General features: G+C 41.8%; 1 protein-coding gene across 46 annotated transcripts in view; it reads right to left on the bottom strand.

The window, feature by feature from the left end:
• The window catches only part of EPB41L3 (erythrocyte membrane protein band 4.1 like 3), a 221,968-nt gene that overhangs the window by 121,545 nt on the left and 74,221 nt on the right, over positions 1 to 26,202 (bottom strand). For 9 of the 46 annotated variants that reach the window (XM_080683576.1, XM_080683556.1, XM_080683561.1 and 6 more), the window contains exon 1: positions 18,791 to 19,086. The exons of 34 other annotated variants lie outside the window; for them this stretch is intronic. The gene's annotated coding sequence lies outside the window, so the exon portion shown is untranslated. Of the gene's footprint in view, positions 1 to 18,790; positions 19,092 to 26,202 lie in introns of those variants that run through there. 3 more of the 46 variants (XM_080683548.1, XM_080683571.1, XM_080683577.1) reach the window with 1 other exon arrangement.

Below are 26,202 nucleotides of genomic sequence, written 5' to 3'. Positions count from 1 at the left end.
CTCTGAAATCAATAAAAATATATTTTAAAAAAAGATTTAAAATAGGTTACATCTTTATAACGCCCTACAAATAGATATTTAAGTATGTATATTAAATATATGATTTATATGAATATATGTATATTTAACTCATTTAAATATACATATATTCTCACAACAAACCTATGAAGCAGGTACTATTATTATTATTCCCAATTGAAGAAACTGAACATAAAGAGGTTACTTAACTTTTCTCTCATATAGTGATTGGCTGGGCTCTCTACTACTATATTATACTGCTAACAGCTACTTTTCTACTATCCTTAATTAACAAAAGATATTTTTGGCCATTTCTAAAATATAAACAAAAATATTTTGGCCATTTCTATTGGTCATTTGCAGGAAACAAAACAGTTCCAGAAACCTCAGGGATTCTACTTTGCAAAAACATAACCTCATCTCCCTTGTTGATATCATGCTCTCTGGGACAAGCAAGAAGTCCACATTCTTTTACGCACACCACTCAGAAATTTAAGGCCACCTTCCCACTATCCACATGAAAGGGTCTTGGGGAGGACATGTTCAACCGCCCAGGAAAGGTCTGGACCACCTGCCTATCATTTTATCCCGGGAGCAGGCAACCTACACTGACAGTCCCAAGTAATCACAAGAAAGCAGTGAGGCGCAATGGAGAGGAGTTCTGTGAGATCACCTGCCCAGTGGATTTCAGTTCTTCCCTTTTAACCATTCATGGTAGGAAACCCTGTTTAACAGACATGCCCTACTTCATTTCATTCAATTTAAAATGATATGCGAGAGCAGCCCAGTAACAAAATTCCCCTATTCCATGCCCTTTCTTCCATTCGCTCCCTGCTGGGCCCAAGAGCAGAGCCTGACAGCCCAGGGGGCGGCCTGCCTGGATGTTCTGCCTAAGACCCAGACAACCAAAGCAACGAGGAGTTGAACCCAGAGGGATACCATGGCCTAGGAAAACTTTCACAGGGACCTGACACCGCTCTATGGACTGCCATTTTGCAATCAACTCTATAAAGTATTTGTAAAATTAATAATCATCCTTACAGTAACATAATGAGGTCAACTTTACTACAATTCCCATTTTGGATATAGTCATGCACATAAACTTCCCATAAACCCAGTTAGGCTAGTATTACCAGCCATATTATACAGGTAAAGAAGTGCACGTTAAGAAACACTAGATAACTTGCCTGTGACTGCACTTCTAGTAGAAAGTGATAGATCTGCGATTAAATGTGGAGATTATATAATACAGAAATTATGTATGTAATAATAATACAAAACATATAAAATATATATCTTCTTAGAACTTAAAGGTTTTAGAGAGCACAGGCCTTCTAAATCTTCTGTTATTATGCCCTAGCTGGTTTGGCTAGGTGGATGGAGTGTCGGCCTGCGGACTGAGGGGTCCCCGGTTCGATTCTGGTCAAGGGCACATGCCTGGGATGCGGCCTCAGTCCCCAGTGTAGGGCGTGCAGGAGGCAATCAATGATAATGATTCTCTCTTATCATTGATGTTTCTATCTCTCTCTTCCTCTCTGAAATCAATAAAAAATATATTAAAAATAAATAAATCTTCTGTTATTAGAGAAATCTAAATTGATATCTTCTCAAGTCAACGTCCCTTTATCAGGCGGATGCATTAAAATCATTGCAGCGTCCTCAGTACCCCTTCCAAGGAAACACCTTCTTTAGGAGAAACAGTCAATGCATATTTAATGCTTACGAGGGTTGTAATGATGCTGGTGTTTCTCCTGAATCGTTTTTCAACCCTATACCCTTTTCGGTATCAGATAAAAGAACGCCAAGAAACAGGACAGCTCTATCAGGCAATTCCGTTCCACCAGAAAACCATAAAAACCATTATCTATGTCTTTACAGACTCTTTAAAAGGAGCTTCCAAACATCGAATTTGCTGATCCGGGCCGAAGACAGAATCCTGACTGCTCATGCTAAAGAATACAATCGCTTCAAATTGAGTAATGGTTGTTATCCTAAAGTCAGTGATCCAAACACAGACGGATCCCAAGAGGTGGACACCTGCGTGTCTCCTAAACCTATTCAGGTGGGTCATCAATATAAGTGGTTCACAAGGGATGATTATGGAGGGTGCAGATCCCCGACCTTCAGTTAATAGAACATTTTCAAGCTGTCTTGTTTGTTGGCGTTCTTTATCTGATATCTTCTTTACCAACTCAATCAACTCTCCTTTACTAATCAGACACATTTAATGCATCACACTGATTTTAGAGCCTTTTCCATGTATAAGTCACTATTAGCACAAGATGAAAAGCATATACAGGAAGTAAAATCAAATTTAATATGAAAAGAGACCATTTAATTTCTCCAAGGCTTTCCGAGCACCGTGAGCTAGATAAAAACAACTTCTGGATCTCTACCCTCCAAAAGTCTAGACATGATACTCAGACTTAGTGAAAAATTTTAATTTCCTATAAAACTGCTTTTGGAGTAAGAAAGTCTTCAAAACTAAGTTATAAATGATGTTTCCAGTAAGAAAACACAAATCTCTATCTTTATACCTATAATTTCCTACAGTAGTCCCAATGAAAAATTATCATTTGTTTTCCTTTGATTAGAATGCATGCCTAATCAAAACCTCACTTATCTACTTGTTAATTCTGCAGAGCTCAGAATTAAAAACCAACTGCACTTTGATATTCCCAGTACTAAATACAAAGATCGAAAATGAGAGGTGTGCAAATTATTTCCCAAATTACAAGACAATGGAATATTCATTGGTAAGAAAAAAATCCTGTTTACCTTAGACTGCTGAAATTAGAAAGGAACAAAGAGGGGGGGGCGGGGGGCAGGCCCGAGAGTATGTCTGGGAAAGTATTAACAATGTATAAGCATTAATTCTGGGGGAGGGGGACAATTACTATAATGAGCATAAAGTGTCCCAAGTCCCAGTTAATTGAAAATGACCAGAACCCAACTGTCACCCTGCAATGCATGGCTGAACCTCTTACTCAGGGAAGTAAGATTTTGGTCCCTCATACAAATTCTTTTCTGTCCCAAGCAGATCCTGTGGGCCATTTGGGCAAGATCATGTCTTCTCATCAGGAGTCTCTCTGTTCAAGGTCATTTTTACAGTTGAAAGTTAAGTCACATTTAAAAAAACCATATCCACTAAATAAAATGTTAAAGATTTAGCCACAGTTTTTGTTCATAAGTTCATGGGATTGTTTCACATTATATTTAAACTAGAGGCCCAGTGCACGAAATTCGTGCATGGGAGGGGGGTGTCCTTCAGCCCAGCCTGCACCCTTTCTGATCTGGAACCCCTCAAGGGATGTCCGTCTGCCCGTTTAGGCCTGATCCCACTGGGTAGTCAGGCACATCCCTCTCACAATCCAGGACTGCTGGCTCCCAACCGCTCACCTGCCTGCCTGCCTGCCTGATTGCCCCTAACCGCTTCTGCCTGCCAGCCTGATCACCCCTAACCACTCCCTTGCCAGCCTGGTCGCCCCTAACTGCCCTCCCCTGCTGGCCCGATTGCCCCTAACTGTCTTCCTCTGAAGGCCTGGTCACCCCCAACTGCCCTCCCCTGCAGGCCTAGTCCCCCCCAACTGCCCTCCCCTGCAGGTCTGGTCCCCGCCAACTGCCCTCCCCTGCAGGCCTGGTCACCCCCAACTGCCCTCCCCTGCAGGTCTGGTCCCCGCCAACTGCCCTCCTCTGCAGGCCTGGGTCCCCCCCAACTGCCCTCCCCTGCAGGCCTGGGTCCCCCCCAACTTCCCTCCCCTGCAGGTCTGGTCCCCGCCAACTGCCCTCCCCTGCAGGCCTAGTCCCCGCCAACTGCCCTCCCCTGCAGGCCTAGTCCCCCCAACTGCCCTCCTCTGCAGGCCTGGGTCCCCCCCAACTGCCCTCCCCTGCCAGCCATCTTGTGGTGGCCATCTTGTGTCCACATGGGGGCAGCCATCTTTGACCACATGGGGGCAGCCATATTGTGTGCTGAAGTGATGGTCAATTTGCATATTACTCTTTTATTAGATAGGAGTATTATACAGGATACTTACTGAGCACCTATTATGTGCCTAGCACTGTTCTAAGAGCTGGAGTCTATGGCAGTGAACAAAATAGATATAAGCCCTGTCCTCACAAAGCTGATATTCTGGCTGAGGGAGACATGCAACAAACATAAGTAAAATATGTAGTAATATAAAGAAATGTAAACCAGGAAGGGAAACAGGTAGTGTTAAACAGGGTGAGAGGTGGTGGGGTGGATCAGCAAGGAGCAAGCTGTGGAAATCTTCACTGGGGGAGAATGTTTCAGGCTGGGGGACAGTACCGCATCTCAGAGGTGGAAGCATGACCCTGAGCAAGGATGGGTATAGAAGTCATGAACCTGAGTTAAAGCACCCAGTCCTCCCTAGTAAGAAATATACTATGGAATACAACAGATACAGATATGACAGAGACCAACATAATGCTGAATGAAAAAAAGCAAGCCACAGAAGGATATATACAGCATACCATTTAAAGATTCTTAAACATTAAAAACAGTACCACAAACGTAGCAATATATAAGTAGTGATTTGGAAAGGGATAAAGAAATTTTATGGTTATGATAAACACAAATTCAGAAGAAGAGCTACTTCTGGGGGGTAGATACAGTTGTGAAGGACTTGGGGGAGATTAAGCAATTTGGGGTAATGTTTTATTTAAGTTGACTAGAGGCCCGGTGCGTGAAATTCATGCATGTGGGCGGGGGCTGGGGGTCCTTCAGCCCGGCCTGCACCCTCTCACAATCTGGGACCCTTTGGGGGATGTCTGACTGCCGGTTTAGGTCCGATCCTGTAAACTAGCAGTTGGACATCCCTCTCACAACCCAAGACTGCGGGCTCCTAACCACTCACCTGCCTGCCTGCCTGATCACCCCTAACCACTCTGCCTGCCTACTTGGTCACCCCTAACCACTCGCCTGCCTGCCTGATCACCACTAACCGCTCGCCTGCCTGCCTGATCGCCCCCTAACCGCTCGCCTGCCTGCCTGATTGCCACTAACCACTTCTGCCTGCCTGCATCATCGCCCATAACCGCTCGCCTGCCTGCCTCATCGCCCCTATTGCTTGCCTGCCTGCCTGATCACCCCTAAATGCCTCTGCCTCAGCCCCCACCACGGCGGCTTCATCTGGAAGGATGTCCGGAATGACATCCAGAAGGTTGTTCGGCTGTCCGGTCTAATTAGCATATTACACTTTTATTATTATAGATGTTGGGTATACAGCTGGTCATTATACTATTATTCTACCTTTTCCTATATCAGAAATACTTTGCACTATTGTTTAAAAAAGAATTATCAACCCTATCTCAGTATCCTCTGGTTTATTACTTAACCATCCATGGGTCATTCTGGTGTATATCTTTGAGTAAAAGACAAGACAGCACCGATATTTCTGCTCTACTTCAAGAATATTTTACCACTGGTAGCATTACTTCTGCTATCATGAGGAGAAAGGGAGCATATTAAAAGAATAAAAAAGCTGTCAGCCTTTCTCTGGCACTCTGAAACTACACATTAGAGCCTTCTATGGTTTGCACAAAAGAAAATATGGCAAATCTATGCTTAGCATTTTAAATTAAGCTGCCTGTCACAATTTTAAATACAGGCCCTTTTCTACACAGGAAGTGGGTATTTTTAGGAATGTCACCTTTGTTTCTCACTGTACTTCTTTAGAAAAAGAGAACACCATGGATAAAATATTTGTTTCATACCTCACCTGTGCTTCCAGTTTCCCCATGAGCATCCAGGCATCCCAGCTGTGCACGCCAGCTCTCCCACTTCCTTACTTTTCTCTTACTCCTCCACCCGCAGCGTCTGCTCCATCCTCAGGATGAACTGGGTCAACGGGTGAAAGGAAAGCTCGGAAGCAGAAGAACTTGAGCACCAAAGGGGAACTTGGTACTATTCTCTGGGCTCCTCACTGGGAGGTCACCAACATCATCGCATTTAAATGCAGAGTTGCATGCCAAGCACAGTACCGCCTGGATGCCCAGTCACCCTGGCCACTGCTCCTTCCTGAAACACATTCTATCTCCCCTTTTCTTTTCTACTTTCCTCCTTGGCAGGTTCCCTTCACTCCCCCTCTCTCTAGGAACTAATCTTCCATGGCTTTAAGGACCATCTTATTTTAATGATTGTCTTGATGTTGAAGCTGAACTTCTCTGGCTTGCAGACTCTTGCATGAAGGCTCCTGGACACCTCTCTTCAGATATCCACACAGGACCCTCAGGCTTAGCTCTGACCTCTACACCACCATCAGCAACCCCCATCACCCTGGGCCTCTTCGGGGATGCAAGCCCAGAGACAGTAAATGGGGCCATACCCCTCTCCCTCACCTCCCAAACCCAACAGCCTCCAACTGCCATGTCTAAACATTTTTCAAATGATTAATTCCCACCCATCTCTAGAATCACTTCTTTAGTTCAGGCCACCCTTAATTCTTTTGTAATACTGCTACTGGCTACTGACTACTTACTATGTGCAAAGGACTTCCGTACAGGTTTGCCGAAAGAATTGGGTATATTGTAAAGTGTGATTACTTTTATTTTATAGAAAAAGTAAAGTTTTAAGGTTAAGTATTTCCTACAAAATACCCCTAATAACAAAGCTAGATTGCCTTGGAGTCAGAATTTATTAATGAGTTTACTGATTCATTCATTCACTCAAAAAATGACTCAGTAACAGTAATTTTAACTACAATTGATATATTGTCTCTTAAAAAAGTAAATTCCTTGAATTACTATAAGAGCCATAGTAACTTTCCTAAAAATCACACTTGACCCTGTCATCCAACAAGGCAAAACTCTTCACTGGCCCCACATCACCCTCAGGATGACAGGTTCTCGAGGCTCTGAACTCTGACTTCACCTCCTCGAAGGCGCATCTCATCATCCTCAAAGCTCCTTTCCCTGTGGCCTTTGTACATGCGCTCAATCACCTCCAACACCTCCTCACTCACCTCCTCTAGACCCTATCAGGCCCTCCACCTTCTCCATCATACGCTGACTCGAGGTCATCTTTCAGGTCTTAGGTTGGACCTCTCCTCCCATGACCATATGCCAGGGTGTGGTAGGTGAGCTTCCCTTTTGCTCATTTAGTGCCCCAAGTCCCCTATCACAGCATATGTCACTGTGGACTGCAACTGCCAAGCAGGCAATTACTTATCTCTGTGCCCTGGGTGACAGGGAGCCCCATGAGAGTAGGCACTGCTGTTCATTTTGTCCCCTGAGCTATCACCAACATCTGCACAGTGCTGGCACTTAGTAAGTACTCAGGATATACTCCCTTATTACGAGAACGAATGAAGACACAGTGCTTTCACATCACAGTAATTCTGCAGCAAGTAGAAGGGGTTGTTCCGCACATTTATATATGAATTTATGTCTCCGAGAGGTTCAGTGACTTCTTTTAGTCAAGTCACAAGTAAATTCATGCCTTTGTATATGTCTCTTCTGTGCGCCCATCAGATACTTAAAAAAAAAAAAAAAGATGAGTTGGGACACCAAGTTCTGGATCCTGGTTAACTAGACTTGCAGTTGAATGTGGGCTGGGATCAGAGGCCGCTGCAGGTTTTGTAAGCACTGAAGCTTTTACTGTTTGGGAATATGCTCTAAGAAAAATATTATGAAGTTACAAATTCAAATTTAAGTACAAGCTTCATTAGTTTCATCTACGTGAGATAGTACAAGAAATTAAACAAGAAAGAGGAGGATGTATATCCTAAGTAAAAATAATATCACAAGAAAGATAAGGTGCAAGAAAGGGGAGGCAAGAGTAAAAGCTATTTACTAAGCAGTCAACATGGGTCCATTGTAAGGCATCGTACTAGGCCAAAGACGCAAAGATGATTCAAGATGTGGTCCCTGCCCATTACTGCTTTCCATCGAGAACAGATATCACACTTGCAGAGAAAGGACGCAGACAAGAAGGACTTAATAAAATATTAAACATCCCCAAATGACAGTATCTAAAATAGCCCTCTATACGCATAGTCACTGTGACCTGGTCCTGCTCCAGAGCATTCAGCCCTATCGGAAATCGTATTTGTTTATATGTTAAAAATACAGGGTCCAGGAGAGCAGAGGCCTGGTTTGTCTTGTTCATTGCTGTAATCCCAGCACCAAGCAAGGTGCCAGGGTCATAAGCATTCCACAAACATTTGTGGAATGAACTAGTAAGAGGAGAAAGGAATGAACAAAGAAACAGAACTTTACAAAAGTGCAAAGTAGCATGTTTAGCACACTGTCATCAGTTGTCTGAGGATGGTTAAATAACTCCTGAGTCTTGCTGGCTCTCTCTACCAAGACGGGGCACCCTGACGGAAAAGCTTCCTCAGAACCTGTATTGCAACTGTAGCACCAAGGACTAGAAGCTCCCTCTGGACTCATCTTAGAATCCTAAGAAATTTAATTTCCAACTACAAGTGACTTTGGTTTTGTCTTGTAGCCCTTATATAGGGCTTATGTGATATGTGTAACCTTCTTGAATATGAGTGTGGGGGAAAATGCTAACAGATTTTTATAATGTAATCTGACCATTTATCCTTTATCATCACTAAAAATAATAACATCTATAAAGAAAACAATGCTTCTAATCATTTTAAGTTTCATGAATATAAGTTAAGAACTTCCTAATATCTTGAGAACATCTATAAGATCTGAATGGCTCAGTCTGATCCGATCAGCAGAATAACATTACTCACAGAGCAGCCTTTCTTGATTTTCCCCATTTTTCTATCATCAGTCATAAGAAAACTAACTCCAACTGAAGATGTATGAAGAACATGTGTTTTTACTCAGATTCTCATTTAATACTCCTGACCTTTCTGCTACATAATTACTATCATTCCTATTTAAAAGGTAATAAAGCTATCCCTTAATCCTACTTCCTTTACCTTTTAAATTTTACAAAATTTCCTAGGACCACAAAAGTGGTAAGTAGTGAACCAGCCAGATTGAAACCAGGTTTTCTCAATCTAAGGTCAGGACTCGTTCCTACATCAAGACTAATTCCTATATGCTAAACATTCTCTCAAAAATTAGTACTCCTTACTCACAGATTATCTTTCCAGAATAGATGTATATCAGACAATAGCCAGTAAGCTGAAAAGTCATTAAGATAAGATCCCTTAAGACAGCACATCTCAAAATTTGGTCCAGGGACCACTTGTATCAAAATGTCTTGACCCAACTCCAGGCCTATTAAATGAGAACTGTAGATGGATCCCTAGAAATTGCTTATTAATAATTCCCCAGGTGATTCTGTTGCATATGGAAATTTGAAAACCACTGTGGTTAATTCTTTACAAACCTCTACTATTGTTATTTAGAGATTCAAAATCTGTATTCTCATTAAGTAAGGATCACCTTTTGGATTATGGAGCTTGTGACAGAATGTCATAAGTGAGAATTTATCTTTGGAGTTTCACAATTCCTTCGAATAGGTCCCAAGGTACAAGCAAAGTAGGTAAACAACATTACCGGCTGAAATGAGAAAACATTCACTATGGGCGTACTCTCATTACACACTGCTCCAGATGTCTTTGAATATATAGGTCTCATTTCAACCTTGAGGTTGGCATCATCATTACCACTTCACAGCTGGGGGACCTTGTCCTAGCTGAAGGTTAGCAGATGTTTCCATCTATATCTTCTCTAACTCACATTTTCTTTATCCTACAAAACAGCTCCTTCCCATGAATTACTGCTATCCAGACTTCAAAAATCAAGGAGGAAAACTTTCTAAATGTCCTGAGCAGACAAATTAGCCAATCTCTAATTTTCCAACCCTACACTTAGTCCACTAAGTATTCCTCTTACAGTTAATAAAAGTCATCACCTAACAGTACAAAATAGACAAAAATCAAGAATTCTCTATAACGTAATTCCAAAAACTCTCTATTATCTCTGTATTGTGAGCAACTGTAGATACAAGTTACATAAAAGCAAGCAATTCACAGGCCCAGCCTTAAGCACATAGACTCCCTACCAGAAGTCTAGGAGCACCATTCCAGTTAGCACCACCTCAGGATTACAAAGTTATTTTCCTCAGCTGCATAAATATAAGGAAAACAAGACTGGATTCAAGTAAGCCTAAGAGCAGTCGAAACCATGTGCTTATCAGTAACATAACCGAGCGGCCCACGTGCCCAGAGAATCTGCATGAAATCTGTGAACTGACTGGTTAGCTCTCTATTGCTGAGGACAAAGGAAGGCTTCAGAATTCAGAACATGGCCAAGAGAAACTTAACTTCTATCTCTGGGAGCCCTATACCCCCACACCTCCCAAACTATCCCAGACTCTGGAATGTCTTGACTCTGAATCCAGAGTTTAGCTCAGTCACAGGCTGTGGTGCCTGCTGCCCTTTGGGGCATGCTGGGACACATGTGTGAAGCAGTGGGCAGCTGGAACCTCGAGGTCAGACTGTGCTCAGGGAGGTCAGCCCACTGTGAAGGGATTCTGCATTAAAGTTTAAATTAGGAAATATATGACTCCAGGCTGTTTTAGTTCATTAAAACTAAGTATTCACACACAGCAGTGAGATGTACACACTATCATTAGAGACTTTAATTTTGCTCAGCTGTCCTGTTTCACCACAGCCCTCGGATGTGTGTGCGAGAAGACAATGATGAAAAGTGCAGGCAGTAAGCATGGGGAGGAGGAGGCGCTGGATGACAAGGCTTCAAATAACCATCATCACTAAGGTCATGATCCTTCGCCAGTGCTGTGCAGGACTGAAAGAAAAGACTCCCCATTAAAAACAATAGAGCTGATATATAGCTGCGTACATGAAAAGGCTTTCCCAGGACATACTGTCACATAAAAAAGAAAATGGTTACATGTTAATATTTCAACTAGAGGTCAGTTCATGTAAAATATTATGTTCCTATCTATGAATCTATACATATACAAAATAAAGCTACTGCTATTTATAGGCACTTATACTCAGTGTTTTGCATGGTTCATAATCATTTTGTCCTCAAAGCCTTCAGATTTAAGCATTATGGCCATTTTATAAATAAGCAAACAGACTCAAGGAAGTTAGGAGCATTGACCCATGTCACATAGCTATTAAATAGTGAGACTGGGAGCCCCACTTGGGTCTGATTCCAAGATTCACAACAATACATTATACATTCAAAGAGGTAGTTTTATAAGGATATTTGCCAAAAATATTAACAGTAGCTATCTCTAGATGATGAGATTTCTTTTTGTTTTATAGTATTATTAGACTATATTTGAGAACAGGCATGCATTATTTTTAATATCTGAAATAATGAGAATGTTTTAATTGGAAGGATAAATAAGAATAAGGATGAAAATCTCTCTAGCTTCTGTATATCTTATCTCCTACTCCAAACAATCAAAAGTAATATGCAATCTTCAACCAAATATGACCACAAAATAATATATGTGATGAGTTGCCAAATATCAATCACTGAAAGGAAAACCATAACATTCAATATCTGAAAATTTTTGGATATCCATTAACAAAAAACATCTGTCTCCAGACTCCTATTCTTTTAATATATCCTACCTTCTCATCAGATAAATATTTTTCTTCCCTACTCAACTACTTTCAATGGCTTTCCACTATAGAGGAAATGTCAAAATATTCTTTAGTCTCATATACCACAGTAGAAAAACCTTCCACAATCAGATTCCCTCCTTAGTCTCATCTGCTACTCCCCATGGTAAAGGCTGCAATCCAGCTAAATTTAGGCCTCTTGACTTCTGGAATGACTAATCTCTATCAAAGTCTAACCATCTTCCAAGGAACACAATGGAAAATCAAGATGGAAAATGAAGATCACTCAATAGATTTTTCCTATAAAGGGATGCACATAAGAAATATAATTAGTAATACATGGACTGGGCCATGTAAATAAGCAATGAACATTATAAAGCATTTCTGAAAAAATGTGCAGAGCCAAATGACAAGTCATATTTCATAAAATGCATGAAACCATTAATTGCAAGTGCTAACATGTTATGTAGCACTCTGCCAATTAAGCTATGCCTTATACATTGGAGTTTTTATTTTCTAACTAGAGGCCTGGTAGGATCGGGCCTAAACGGGCAGTCGGACATTCCTCTCACAATCCAGGGCTGCTGGCTCGCAACTGCTCACCTGCCTGCTTTCCTGATTGCCCCTAACCGCTTCTGCCTGCCAGCCTGATCACCCCCTAACCACTCCCCTACCAGCCTGATTGATGCCTATCTGCTCCCCTGCCAGCCCAATTGCCCCTAACCGACCTCCCCTGCAGGCCTGGTCCCCCCCAACTTCTCTCCCCTGCAGGCCTGGGTCCCCCCAAACTGCCCTTCCCTGCAGGCCCGGTCGCCCCCAACTTCCCTCCTCTGCCGGCCTGGTCACCCCTAACTGCCCTCCCCTGCAGGCTTGATCGCCCCAACTGCCCTCCCTTGCAGGCCTGGTCCCTCCCAACTGCCCTCCCCTGCTGGCCATCTTGTGTTGGTCATCTTGTGTTGGAGTGATGGTCAATTTGCATATCACTCTTTTATTAGATAGGATAAAGGCCTGCTGCATAGGTGGGGACCAGCTCGTTTGCCCCGAAGGGTGTCCCAGATCAGGGTAGAGGTTCCCTTGGGGCATGGGGTGGCCCGGGCGAGGGGCCTGTGGTGGTTTGCAGGCTGGCCACGCCCCCCGGCGACCCAAGCGGAGGCCCTGGTATCTGGGATTTATTTATCTTCTATAATTGAAACTTTGTAGCCTTGAGCGGAGCCAAGCCTCCTGCTTGCTCCGTGGCCACAGCCATTTTTGTTGGGATTTATTTATCTTCTATAATTGAAACTTTGTAGCCTTGAGTGGAGGCCTGGGCCCGCCAGGGTGTGCGGAAAGCTTGGCTTCCTCCATTGCCGGGGAAACCCAAGCCTCCTGCTCACTCCATGGCCGCAGCCATCTTGGTTGGGGTTAATTTGCATACTCGCTCCTGATTGGCTGGTGGGCATGGCTTGTGCGTGTAGCGGAGTGATGATTAATTTGCATATTACTCTTTTATTAGATAGGATTCTTTAAAGAATTCTTTTAGATTTATTTAGGTTTATTCTCTTTTTGTTGTTGTTAATCCTCACCTGAGGATATGTTTTCCATTGCTTTTCAGAGAGAGTAAAAGGAAAGGCAGGTGAGGGAGAGAGACAGAAAAACACTGACGTGAGAGAAACACTTGGATTGGTTGCCTCCTGCACATACCCCAACTGGGGTGGGTAGCAAACCTGCAACCCAGGTATGTGCCCTGATCAGGAATTGAACAATGACCTGTTAGTTCATAGGTCAACACTCAACCACTGAGCCACACCAACCCAGCCAATTCTCTAATTTTTGATGCACATTCCTAATCAATGAATTAAGTTGGCAGCTTTCTCTCTGCCACATGGCTGTGAGCAACTGTAAGACATATCCCAATTTCAGAGATGTGAAAAAAAGGTTATTTTAAAAATAATGAAAGTTGTTAAAATAATTTTTAAAACACACACACAAAATAAAACTATTTGACAATGTAAACACTATATATCCTATATAATAAAAGGCTATATAATAAAAGGCTAATATGCAAATTGAGCAAACAGTGGAACGATCGGTCGCTATGACGCGCACTGACCACCAGGGGGCAGATGCTCCACACAGGAGTTGCCCCCTGGTGGTCAGTGAGCTCCCACAGGGGGAGCACCACTCAGCCAGAGAAGCCCTGAGCTGGGCTCACTGCTGGTGAGCACAGCAGTGGTGGCGGGAGCCTCTCCCGCCTCCGAGATAGTGCTAAGGATGTCCCACTGCCCACTTAGGCCCGAAGAGGGCTCATGAACTGCAAGAGGGCGCAGGCCAGGCTGAAGGACTCCTCCCTACCCCCAGTGCATGAATCTCGTGCACGGGGGCCTCTAGTATAAAAATAACAAAAAAAGAGAAATCTACAAAAAAAAATATTTTTTTATCTTTTTAGTTCAACATCAAGATCATCACCTAGCTCTAATCTATTTTCAGCTTTTGTCACACTCCAGTCTGATCCCTCCTCTTCTGAGTAGTCTCTCTACACTGATGTCCTCCATGGCACCAATTACAGCTGTCAGGAAAAGAAGCAGGCAGCCTGCAGAGCTCCCTTCAAAAAAGCCATTCTTTTTTCCTCTCGGTACCTGAAGCATTCTCTTCTCTGATTTGGCAAAACCTGCAGAACCTACCTAATTTGAGCTATGGACCAAGTAGCAAGCTTGTAAGGGAGAGGATGGTGCCATTAAAAATAATGACTACATTCATCAGTCCAGTAATTCTCATTTTTAAAATAAAGCAGCAGTGCTTTTAAAGCCTTTTCAAATATTTTGTTTGTTTGTTTGTTTTTTTGGTGTGTGTGGTTTTCCTTTTTTTTTTTTTCTGTAGTGAAGGGTAAGCCACTTAAAGGCCTCATTTCTTATTCATTTCCTTAAATATTTACTCAACATTGTGTTTAGACGTGTACTTGGTTTGGGGATGAAACTCCAAGAGAAATAAGTTCCTACTCACATCAAGCAATCACTCTGTGTAACTGAGAGAAAAACAGACACATGAGACAGGTTAAATATCGTGTTTTGTTTTCTAGATCTAATATAGACCTTTTTGCTTCTTTTGCCTTTTTTTTTAAGTTTGTAAGAAAGGGCTATAAGAACAATTTATCAAAATGTCAGCAATCTAAAAATTAAGTTGTCAGCTTTTTCTCTGTATTGCAAATTACAAAAGGATTAGGGGTTTGGTGCTAATAGAAGCTTACAATTCTAAAGTGTGCAATTTAACCAATCATTGCCAGCCAGGTCTAAAAATGCAGTTAGAGAAGACATTTCAACTGAGTGTTCTGCAGTTCTGGTACCTAATTTCAACTTCTCATTTTATGCCATTCTTCCCATTTTTTCCCTTCCCTTTGCTTTGGAAATGTGTTCTGGAAAAGCTACACAGCTAAATAAGAACTGCCAAAGCTCCACACATAAGACACTTACATGAAAAAATGACAGTCATCTTACCAAGGAGGCACAGAAAAGCCAATGAAAGCTGCAGCTGTTCTGTGGTTCTTCCTTTATGCTTCCATCACATTAAGTTCAGAAACCAAAGCATAACATGTACTTCATAGTTTCAGAACTTCAGACTTCCTCTTATAATTTATTCATCACTAATCTGGACAAAAAGTGTCTGTGATCATCTCTGCACTCGAATTCTAAGTTAGGAATAAAATGCTAAATTGTAAAACATTTTGCAAATAAAACAAAAAAGTAAGTAGAAATAAATTACCCCAAATCATTGCAGGTATCTTTTAAACTTGTGAAATCCGTAGCTTTTTCCACTTTTACACAATTGCCAACTGCAATCATATCACTTAAAAAGAAATCAGAAAGAACACTGCCTACCCACAAAATAAACTATCATGACAAGCACTTAAAGAAGACACCACCAATAACCTAAACCAAGAATTTAGCAAGAATGCTATTTTGGTTCAAAGACTTATAAGAAATATATTGCCCCTATGTATAAAAACAGATATAGATGCATTCTTGTTTGCTAAGAAAATTTTTAAATAGCCTTTAAAAAAAATACAGCATTTTCATCAAAAAAGGAATAGTTAAGTATTTCTACTATTGCACAAAAAAAAAAACCCCTCTTCTTCCTGTATCTATGAAACACATTTTCCCATTCATTCATGTCTAACTTCCAATTCTCTAAACAATACCTTATAGTGTGGTCAACTTGAGAAAGGAGAGTCTCATTCATTTATCAGGCAAAGTTAAAAGCCAGCAAGAAGCTTCAGACCATCTGGTTTTGCCTGCCCCACCCTAGTTTCCTTTGAGCCATAGTGATGTCACAACACTGGGCAGGGCGATGACTTCACTGCTCCAGTCTTTGCTTGTGAGTACATAATTCTTTGCAGCCAAGGCAAATCAAATGACAGCAGAACCCTCCAGGAGCATCTGATGTATTCCCAACAAATTAGCACGTAGCTAGCCTTTTGAAAGAAATCCATGCAGCAATGGCACCATTAAAAATCTCTCCAAATGAAGTGGTACTAAATAAATTGACTCATGGTTTTCAATGTAAGTCTATAATTTCTATAGTAAGTCATAACAAAGCTGACATTCAGAGGAAAACTGTGGTTGGATACTTGGAAGAGACTATGGAAACTAAAAATGACCTAGGTAGAATATTTAAGGAACCTCTCTCCGCAGTGGAGTCAAATTTTCACAGAAAAGAAAGATGTAATTATTTTCCAGCCCATTCTTAGAGTTCTATTTTACTGGCAAGGATATGAATTCTAATTTGTGAATGTTAAAACTTTTTTAAAGCACTAACTGAAAAGATAAATATTTATTTTACAGCATGTAGGAAAATCTCTTGGACAGCATGTTCTGACATATTTAACCCAACATACTTAACCCAATCCTGAAGGATTCCCAAAATAACGACAATACCATCTCTCTCAGTACATGAAGGGTTGCCTCTTCTACCTGGGTGGCCCCTCAATACATCTGACCAAACAATTTCAACAAGCCAATGCACATATAAAATAGCATCTAATCAAGTTAAAAAAAAAAAAATCCCTGATCTCCTATTGCAAAACAATTTAAAGTTGGCCAAAGTCCAAACACTGTACAAGAATCGACAAAAAAGGGCTTTTAACCTAAATTGCTTTTATGTAAATCACTTGAACATAAAGATAAATATTTCCGAGACACTGACCTTTGACCTGTACCTTCACCTAAAAGGGATTTACAAATTAAAGTGGTACTCTTCTTGCTATTGATACATCATTCAAAAAAACATGTCCCATTTTGAAAATAAATTTATTTGCCTGAAGTATAAACTTTATGCAGTGACGTGTGCATTTTATATTTCCCTTTTCTAAAACATCAGAATATGATAATGCAAATGAGATGGTATTTAGTATTCTGCTGTTTTATTTTTATCAATGCCTTCTGAAATTAAGTCACACTTCTCAATTTAGAATTTATTTCTTCTCACAATAACTTTGTTACTCCAACTACAGTTTTAAAAGTTTGATGCCAAAATTAACATGCATTTTTTAAAAAACCTTGTCTCAGCCAAAACGTAAATCACCACCTCCCATTCCCCAGAGCTCACTCAATCTTGATGTGCTCTCTTTTCTTAATAGGGCATTGCTGCTTAATTTGCTGTAATTGATGTTACGACCAGGGTTTCCAGATATAAGTGGAGTCTAATCTTTTTAGTTTCCTTAAGACTTTAAAAGAAATCAGTGTAAAATTTAAAAAGAGTGTTTTTAACACTTGGTGTGATGACTCTTCCACTGGGAAAGTTAACACTAGCAAGGAAAACTCCAACGCACCTGATCGCCTCAGGGAGCCTAGAAATGGGCCCCCAAAAAGGACAGGCAGGAAATCTGCAAAAGCAATTCCACAAGGCTAACGTAAAAAAAAAAAAAAAAAAAAAAAAAGCTGAAACACCAACTTAAACACGTAATGGAAGCACTGCATGAGCGGGACTGCCTGGCCCTCTCAGGATTTGTCAGCCCAGCCTCCAGGAGTAATGAATAACACATGTTTTCTTTATCATTCTATTCTGCAATAATCTCTTCCCAACTTTAACCCAGGACTTCAGCTGGAGGAGAAAACCCTAGAAAACTTTAGATCCGTAAATATAAAAACCGGAAAGGAAAGAACGCTCCCACTGCAAAGGACCACAGTTACAATTTACTAGGTAACCACACCCACCGCATTGCAGAAGCCATGAACTTGATGGGGGGGAGGGGGAGGCAGGAAGAGGGAGGGGAAGAAGTAGAGCGAGATTAGAGGGGAAATCCGAGAAAGCAAGCCCCCGCCGTAGGAGCCGGGAAACCCCCAGGAATTGGCTGAGTCCACGACTCCAGCAGACCTAAACCCGGTCTCCCCACCCCCACCGGCCGCGCTCCTAGACATCTCCCCCGGCAGCTCGCAGTCCCGCGGGCGCCAGGTGAGCGTCCCGCTCCCGGCCCCCGGCCACAGCAGGCCAGCCTCGGCCTCCCCGTGCAGGGGGGCCCCGCAGGTGCCCGGGTCAAGAGCTACGTCTTTAGGACGCTCCATCCTCACCCCACGTCGGCCGGGCTCCGTCTGGGGGACGCTGCCCCAGTTCGAGGAAGGAGACAAGTTACATAAAAGCGCCGGCTGCTCCCGAGCGGGGATGCTTTGTGCGGAGCGCACCTTTCCCCAAAGCCTGCACCCAGGACCAGCCCGCAGCCGAGCCCCTCCGGCCGGCCACCCACCCAGGGCGGCGCCGCAGTGTCGCACCCCCAGTCCCCCGCCGGCCCTGCGCAGCCCGCCTGGCCCTCGCCCCCACCCCCAAGGGGTAACTTAAAACATGGCGCCCCGAACGGGGGATTTAGGCAAATGAATCGAGAAACGGCGCGGGAACCGAGTCGCCCTTTCCGGCGAGGGTTCCCAGGGGGAGCCCCCCGGGCCGGAGGCGGGTGCTCAGGCTCCGAGCGCCGGCCCAGCAAATGCTGCAGCGCGGCGGCGGGCGGAGCGGCGCGTCCCCGGGAGCGGGGCTGGGCGCACAGGCTGGGCCCGGCGGGGGTCCCGGAGGCGGGCGGGCGAGGTCCCGGGTCGGGCTCCGTGGGATCTGGGCTCCGGCGATTCAGGCGAGCGGGCAGCGCGGGGGCCACGCGTCAGGGGCGCAGCTGCGCGCGCGTCGCCCCCGGCCTCCAGCTCACCCTCCGCACCTCGCCAACGGGAGACCCCCTCGGATAGCCCGGCTCCGGCAGGCAGAAAAGTTACCTTGGCTGGGCAGGGAGCCGGGCGCGCGGCGGCGTGGGGACGGCTCGGCGCACGTCCTCCGGGCGGTGCGCAGGAGGCGCGGGCGTGGGGAGGAAGCCGCAGACGCGGGCTGCTCGCGCGGCTCCCCGCCCCCCTTTGCAGGGGACTCGGAGGCTCGGCGGAGCTGCGGCGGGGGCACACGCCCAGCGAGCGCGCAGAGAAAACCGGCCTCCTCCCGACTCGGATTCCGGCTGCGGGGGAGGAGGCACGAGGCCACCGCAATACTTCAGGACAGTTACTTGCTATCAGCCTCCTCCGTCCTGACGGTGGGACAACGCCTCGATACAGTTGCCAATAGCGTTAGCCTTTGGATGTCCACTTAGATTGTCGCCAGGGCCCTCTATCCGCTTCTCAGCCCTCCCACACACCGGCTTTGAGAGTGGGGGAGGGTGTTCCTGACCTCAGGTGAGTTATTCATTAACTTAGGGACTGCAGTAATATTCTTTTTTCTTTTTGAATGTAAAAAAAAAATATTCAAATTGTTGGTATCTTGCACATGTGGGCCCTCAAGAAATATTAATAGAGAAGACCTGAATTAAAGGCGACGGAAGAGGGTTTTTCTGAGGCCGCCTCCCTCCCAACTCCCCACTTCCCACCATAAATGTTCACAGTTACAGGTGTTCTCCTAAGCTTCCCAGACTAACAGGAAGTCATTATTGATAAGCTTTACACTGAAATGGAGAGGAGGGGGCTCACACTCTGATTTGTAGGCGAAAAATTATTCCTGGTTATCTCACATCTAAGTTCTAACCAAGTGACCCAGGCGTATTTATTATAATGTTTAAGGCCCTCTCCATGTATTCCTTCCTAATCACCCTTCCAAGAGCTCACCAATCATGCAGAAAGGGAAAATGGACTCACAAAAAGATTGCATTTACTGTTGGGTGCCAAAGGTGCGATGCAGATCATGATGCCTGTGGCAGAGATCAGCGGGTCTGTTCTGTCCCTGAAACTTGGCCTGGGTTTCTAGGACAGGGAATACAGCAATAGAAAAGGAGAGGAGGCATTTTTCAGATTGTATGCAAGAGAAGGTTGGAAAATTATGGTGTTACTCTGTTGCTATGGAGTTTATGGACCTGTTTTCTGTAGATGTGCTCGCTTTGAGAAAAATTTTAGCAAGAAAATGTGACTTACGTTATTGGAAAAATAATCTGTTGACACAGCAAAGACTAGAATGGATGGGCAAATACCAGAAGCTGATAGGAAGTGACTAGGGCATTGTTCCAACTAACAGGTAACAAGGGCCTGCAATGCCTTTTAAGTGACAGATAAAGGTGATAGTTCAAATACTGGGTGATATATTTGGGGATCAGTGTATTAATTTCCTATCAGGGTCACATGAGTGTTAGAGGCTTACATGCACATATCACATTTGTACTTTCATGGCTGCCTATGTTCATATTAAGATCTGGAATGAAAAAGGGATTTATTTTCATTTTTGTGTGCACACTATGGCATACTCCTTTAAAAGTGGACTTTAACAAATTGTATTGTTTACAACAAACACAGTTGGCATTGTCATTCGAGACACAGATGGTTTCATATTTTCATTCATTTTATTGCCGTATTTTTGCTATTTTTTTAAATTGAGAGAAAACTGTTTCTAATTCATGAACCAATCTTTCTCATGATGGAGAAAATTTTAGCAATAGTGTAGCAATGTATTGTTTCCTTGGGAGAAAATGTTAGAATCCTAAATATTATTTTTTAAAAGCTAGGAGTACCTAGCTAATTATCCTAGTATTCCATGAATTCAAAATTTGAAGTAAAATAAACATACTTCTTCCTAGTTTAGTAGTAAATCTGGGAAGCAATGACTATGAAACCCTTTGGGCTTGACCAGCACTTTCCACTATTCTTTTTTGTGTTTCCCAGCACAGATATGGAGAAAAAGAAATCTCAAACAAACTCAAGAGCAGCACATAGCTCTGTCAGTCAGTAACTTGCTTGCATCTCTGTAATAAACGCTCTTCCTTCCATCTGGTTAATAGCATGGTGGAGCCCACTTAGGCATCTCTGTCTCCCCACAGTGCCTCACTGGGTACATTGCAAGCCAAGCACTGAACATTTTCATGAATGGATAGTGAATAATGAACTAAGTTTTCACTTTACCTTGAGTGTTCAGTTTCTCATGTATAAAATAAGTTACTATTTCCAAAATCCTTTATGTTTAAAAAATACTAGGGTTCCATTCTGCACAGCAATAGAAATCATCAACGAAGCAAAAAGGCAATCAACCAAAAGGGAGAAGATATTTACAAACAATACCTCCATTTAGGTGCTTATATCCAAATATATAAAGAACTCATACAACTCAACAACAAAATATAATCCAATTAAAAATGGGCAGAGTATCTGCACCAACACTTTTCCCAAGAAGATATATAAATGGCCAACAGGGATATAAAAAGACATTCAACTTCACTAGCTACTAGGGAAATGCAAATCAAAACGGCAACAAGATACCACCTTACACCTGTTAAAATGGCTATTATCAATAGGACAAAAATAAGTGTTGGAGAGGTTGTGAAGAAAAAGGAACCCTCAAACTCTGCTCGTGGGAATGTAAACTGGTACAGTCACCTTGAAAAACAATATGGAGGTCCTCAAAAAGTTGAGAATAGAGCTACCATTATGACCTAGCAACCCCTCTTCTGGGTATCTACCTGAAATATTTGAAAACATTTATTAGTAAAGATATATGTACCCTCTGTTCATTGCAGCATTATTCACTGTAGCCAAGACATGGAAACAACCTAAGTGTCCTTTGATGAATGATTGGTAAAGAAGATGTGGTACATATATACAAAGGAATATTACTCAGCCATAAGAATGGATGAAATTCACCATTTGCAACAGCATGGATGGACCTTGAGAGTATCATGCTAAGCAAAATAAGTCAGATGGAAAAGGACAAGAACCATATGATTTCACTTGTGGGATATAAAACAGAAAACAACAAACAAACAAAAACAAATTCATAGACAGATAACAGTATGGTGGTTACCAGAAGGGACAGGCAGTGGGGGGAAGGATGAAGAGGATAAAGGGGGACAAATATATGGTGAAGGAAGGAGACTAGACTTTGGGTGGTGGAGCATTCAATGCCTTATACAGATGATACAGCATTGTACACTTGAAACTTATATAATGTCATTAACCAATATAACCCCAATAAATTTAATAAAAATACTAGGGTTCTACAAAATAAAAAGACATGGTCACATCTTAATACCTGCTGAGTAAAAGCAATAATGAAAAACCTAGTTACTCTCATCAGGAAAGAAAATTATGAGCTCTTCCACATGGAAAAGAGAAGGAAAGTAACAAAATAGAAAGCAATGTAGTGATGCCATTACAGTTGAATTTGCTTCCTTTCATGAAAATCTAACTTCTCCCTTAATCCCTCTCACTTCCAAAGAATTCTTTAGCCCTAGCCTAGCTGGTTTGGCTCAGTGGATAGAGCATCGGCCTGTGGATTGAAGTGTCCCGGGTTAGATTCCGATCACTGGTCCTGGGCCGCGTGCGGGAGGCAACCAATTGATGTGTCTCTCTCATATCGATGTTTCTCTCTCTGTCTCTCCTTCTCCCTTCCACTCTCTCTAAAAATCAATGAAAAAATATCCTCAGGTGAAGATTAACAACAACAAAAAAGAACTTTTTATTCTTGTCAGTATATAACCCCTCATGGTGCTTTTCCAATAAGTTACAGAAAAGTAGATTTTAAGTCCAAAAACCACCTTTCACATAGTACCAGAGTTAATGCAGACGTGGCATGAGAACTCAGATTTCTAGTTTAATATGTCCACATGGCAAACCCTGAAATAATCCATGAACCATGGGAAAACATCCCATGACTCCAGCCTAGTGTCAATATGCTCGTTGTAGTCTCTTCCGCCATGCTAAAGCTTACCTTACAACACTAATCTTACCTACGGATTTCTTGAAATTGCTCTAGTACATATAAGATACATCACTGAAGACCAACAAGAATTCTAGTCATGGTACAGAGAACGGAGCACAGCTAACTTCAAGTTAGTTACCTATGTAACTTCATCCCAAGCTGTAGCGGCAGCATTTCCCATGAACCTCAGTCCAACCACAAGCATCAGAATCATACATACTCATTGGTAATCACTGCTACTCTGCCACCTGAAGAGCAAAGATAACTCCAAGGCAAGGGCAGAGTTTTCAGGTTGTATTACAGCCCCAGTGACAGTCTCATCAATGAGACTCCAGAAAAAAAAGGATAGAGAACCTGTCCATTGGAACTTTGCCTTCAAACACAAGGATTGATAGTATATTGAAGCTTGACCAAACCCTACAAACACTAATAAGACATGCAACACTCATTTTTTCTTCTCTGACAATCTCAGACCACCCTTATGTAGAGAATTGTGATATTTAAAAGTATCTCCATATTCTTTAGTCCTTTAAGTTAACTCATTCAACCTACGCTGCCTTGGTAAAATGCCAACACTTGCAGTAACTAGTTGAGACTTATTGTATGCTCAGTATAATGTCGGAACCTGAATTGCATATCAAGTCCTTGAAATCAGGACATAAAGTATTCAGCCACAGTATTACCAGGACCATAAATAAGAGAAATACAGGGATGAATGCACACTTCAAAAGCAACAAGCTAATTCTTGTGAAAAATTTGGCTAAGAGTTTCTAGGTTCTAAGAAGAATGTCAACTTTACAGCTCATTAAGGCTTCTAGATGTTCTCTTTATTCTGGGTCCCTATAAATCATTTCAGACATATGTATACATAGAGAGCACAGATGCAAAATGAAATTTAAAAAATACCAACAAGTACAAATGCAGCACAAAATGTACAGAATATGTACATATGAGAGGGCGAAAGCTTAGACATATTACATCATTAAAAAATAATTCCTATTCATCAAAATTTCATTATTTGCCTCCTTTCTTTGTACTCTTGTAAAAATATAAAGAGTATAAAGGCAGGATCAATACATATTATGTAAATTCCAATGTATTAAAATATTACAAAATTATTAAATTATTTTGTTTTCTCCACTTCTAGTAAATTTTAGAAGTATATTCTATCACTTTTAAACAGAATAATTTCTAACAAAGTTTTAAGGTTTATTCTAATCCTCAAATCTTTACAAGGTTGAAATGCTGATTAATTTTATTCTCTCATTAAGTAAAAATAAAAATCCATTAAGGATATTTTATATTTGGGCATTTTATATATAATGGCAAAATAGAAAGAAAGTAGGTAATCTGTAATATTACTAAATTCAACTCCCAAGCTACTCACTATCTGAGACAACATTGATATCCTAAAGAGATGGTCAGATTTGGGTTATGCCAAGACATTTAACATTTTAATCACTTTCCCCTCAAAAGACATAAAATGCCAGCAAGCCTCTCAGTTTCCTGTAAAGTTATAAATCATCTTAGCCAGCTATTATATTTCATTCTAACAGCAATCAACAAGAATTAACCGAAAGAAAAAAACAGGTAATAAGTAAGACATTCAGATGTCTTGTTTATTAACTTGTTGACTCTTAAGTTTATGTTCCTCTCTTTAGGCAAACATGTTATAGATAACTTTATAAACTAAGACATTTACAGCTATAACTACATAAAAAAAAATGTCATCTTTTTGCTGCTTAATTTGATTCCTGTTTTCCAGGATTTTTTCCCCCCATTATCAGTTACCTAACTCAGTGATTTTCAACCTTTTCATCTCATGGCACACAGAAACTAATTTCTAAAATTCAGCCAGACACCAAAAAATATATTACATTTTTGCCAGTCTGCCAAAAAAAACAACACACACACACACACAAAAAAAAAAAACAGGTTTAATTTTGATTCATTCAAACCGGAGAGCTACTGTTGTGTTAGCTGTTGTCGTTTTTAAAATTTGACAATCTAAGAGAAAAGAGGTCAGTGCCCTATCTGAGTAGTTAGGCACTGCATGTTTTAAAAATTCTTGCGGCACATCAGTAGAAAATCGCTAGCCTAACTGTATGCATGCTTTAGCAGTGTGGGTACAATCTGAAAATGTGATTCTACTCTCGCCCACAGCTTCCAAAACATTCTGGGAATCAATGAAAACGTCATCTAGAATATCCGTATCCCTGAAATAAATCTGGTGTTTAATAGGTCAAAGCCATTTTAAAGGAAGCCTCTGCTATTGACACTTTCCTGTTCAAGATGTTTATCAGGGACTTGTCAGAACATACAAGGTGGGCTTATTTGCAGATGATACAAATCTGAGGATGCCAGAATTTATCAATTCAGGCTGTTTGCGAAGAGTTTACCTTTTATATTTCCATGCCAACAATAATCTTGGAAAGTGATAAAAGTTCTTACACCATCTATAATAATAAAAGTGTAATATGCTAATTAGACTGGACGACCTTCCAGATGAAGGCGGGGCTGCGAGGGAAGAGGGAAGCCGGTGCTGGCAGCCTTGGGAAGGCCTACTCTTGCACGAATTTTGTGCATCGGGCCTCTAGCTTCTATTGGAATCACTTGGGGAGTTTGGTAATAATGTAGATTCTTGGGTCTAGCCCCAGCTCCACAGGTGATTCAAAATCACGCTCAATTTTGAGAACCACTGATCTAGGTCAGTCGGCAAACTCATTAGTCAACAGAGCCAAATATCAACAGTACAACGATTGAAATTTCTTTTGAGAGCCAAATTTTTTCAACTTAAACTTCTTCTAATGCCACTTCTTCAAAATAGACTCGCCCAGGCCGTGGTATTTTGTGGAAGAGCCACACTTAAGGGGCCAAAAAGCCTCATGTGACTCGCGAGCCGAAGTTTGCCGGCCAAGGATCTAGGTGACCAGTGTACAACACTAATCACACAGGTGAGGAAGATGGTATATTATTCAGATAGATATTTAATAGAAGTTGAAGCAGATAACAGTGTGGAGGGCAAGCCTCATTCGCCATATAAGTGATCTGAACTAAAGGGAGCCTATAGTACAATAGTCAGCACACATTTTGCAAGATTTATTGCTTGGATCCTGTTGTTGTATGCATCAATTTGCAAGAGCAGTTCATTAACAGTAAGAATAGTAATAAATAACAATGAAAGATTGTTCTGTACCCAATTCCAATAATAATTGGATTAGATGCACATTTATTGAAGATTGCAATAACACTACAACTCTGACCTTAATTTCCAAGTGCACAAAACAACTTTACAAAGTTGCCAAGTGATGTCTCATTAAAATGGGAAATGGAGAACTAATTGCTGGCAGTTTTGGTTGAGTTTGAGACTTGACTATCCCTAACCCAGCAAGAAAATAGAGACTTTAAATTATTAACACTCTTTGATATAACATACATATGCTAACAAGAATCCCCTGTGCTGATTAGT

This window comes from Plecotus auritus (genome assembly GCF_963455305.1).
Source record: "Plecotus auritus genome assembly, chromosome: 8".
NCBI classification, from domain to species: Eukaryota; Metazoa; Chordata; class Mammalia; order Chiroptera; family Vespertilionidae; genus Plecotus; species Plecotus auritus.
This window is presented reverse-complemented; position numbering and strand designations above follow the sequence as displayed.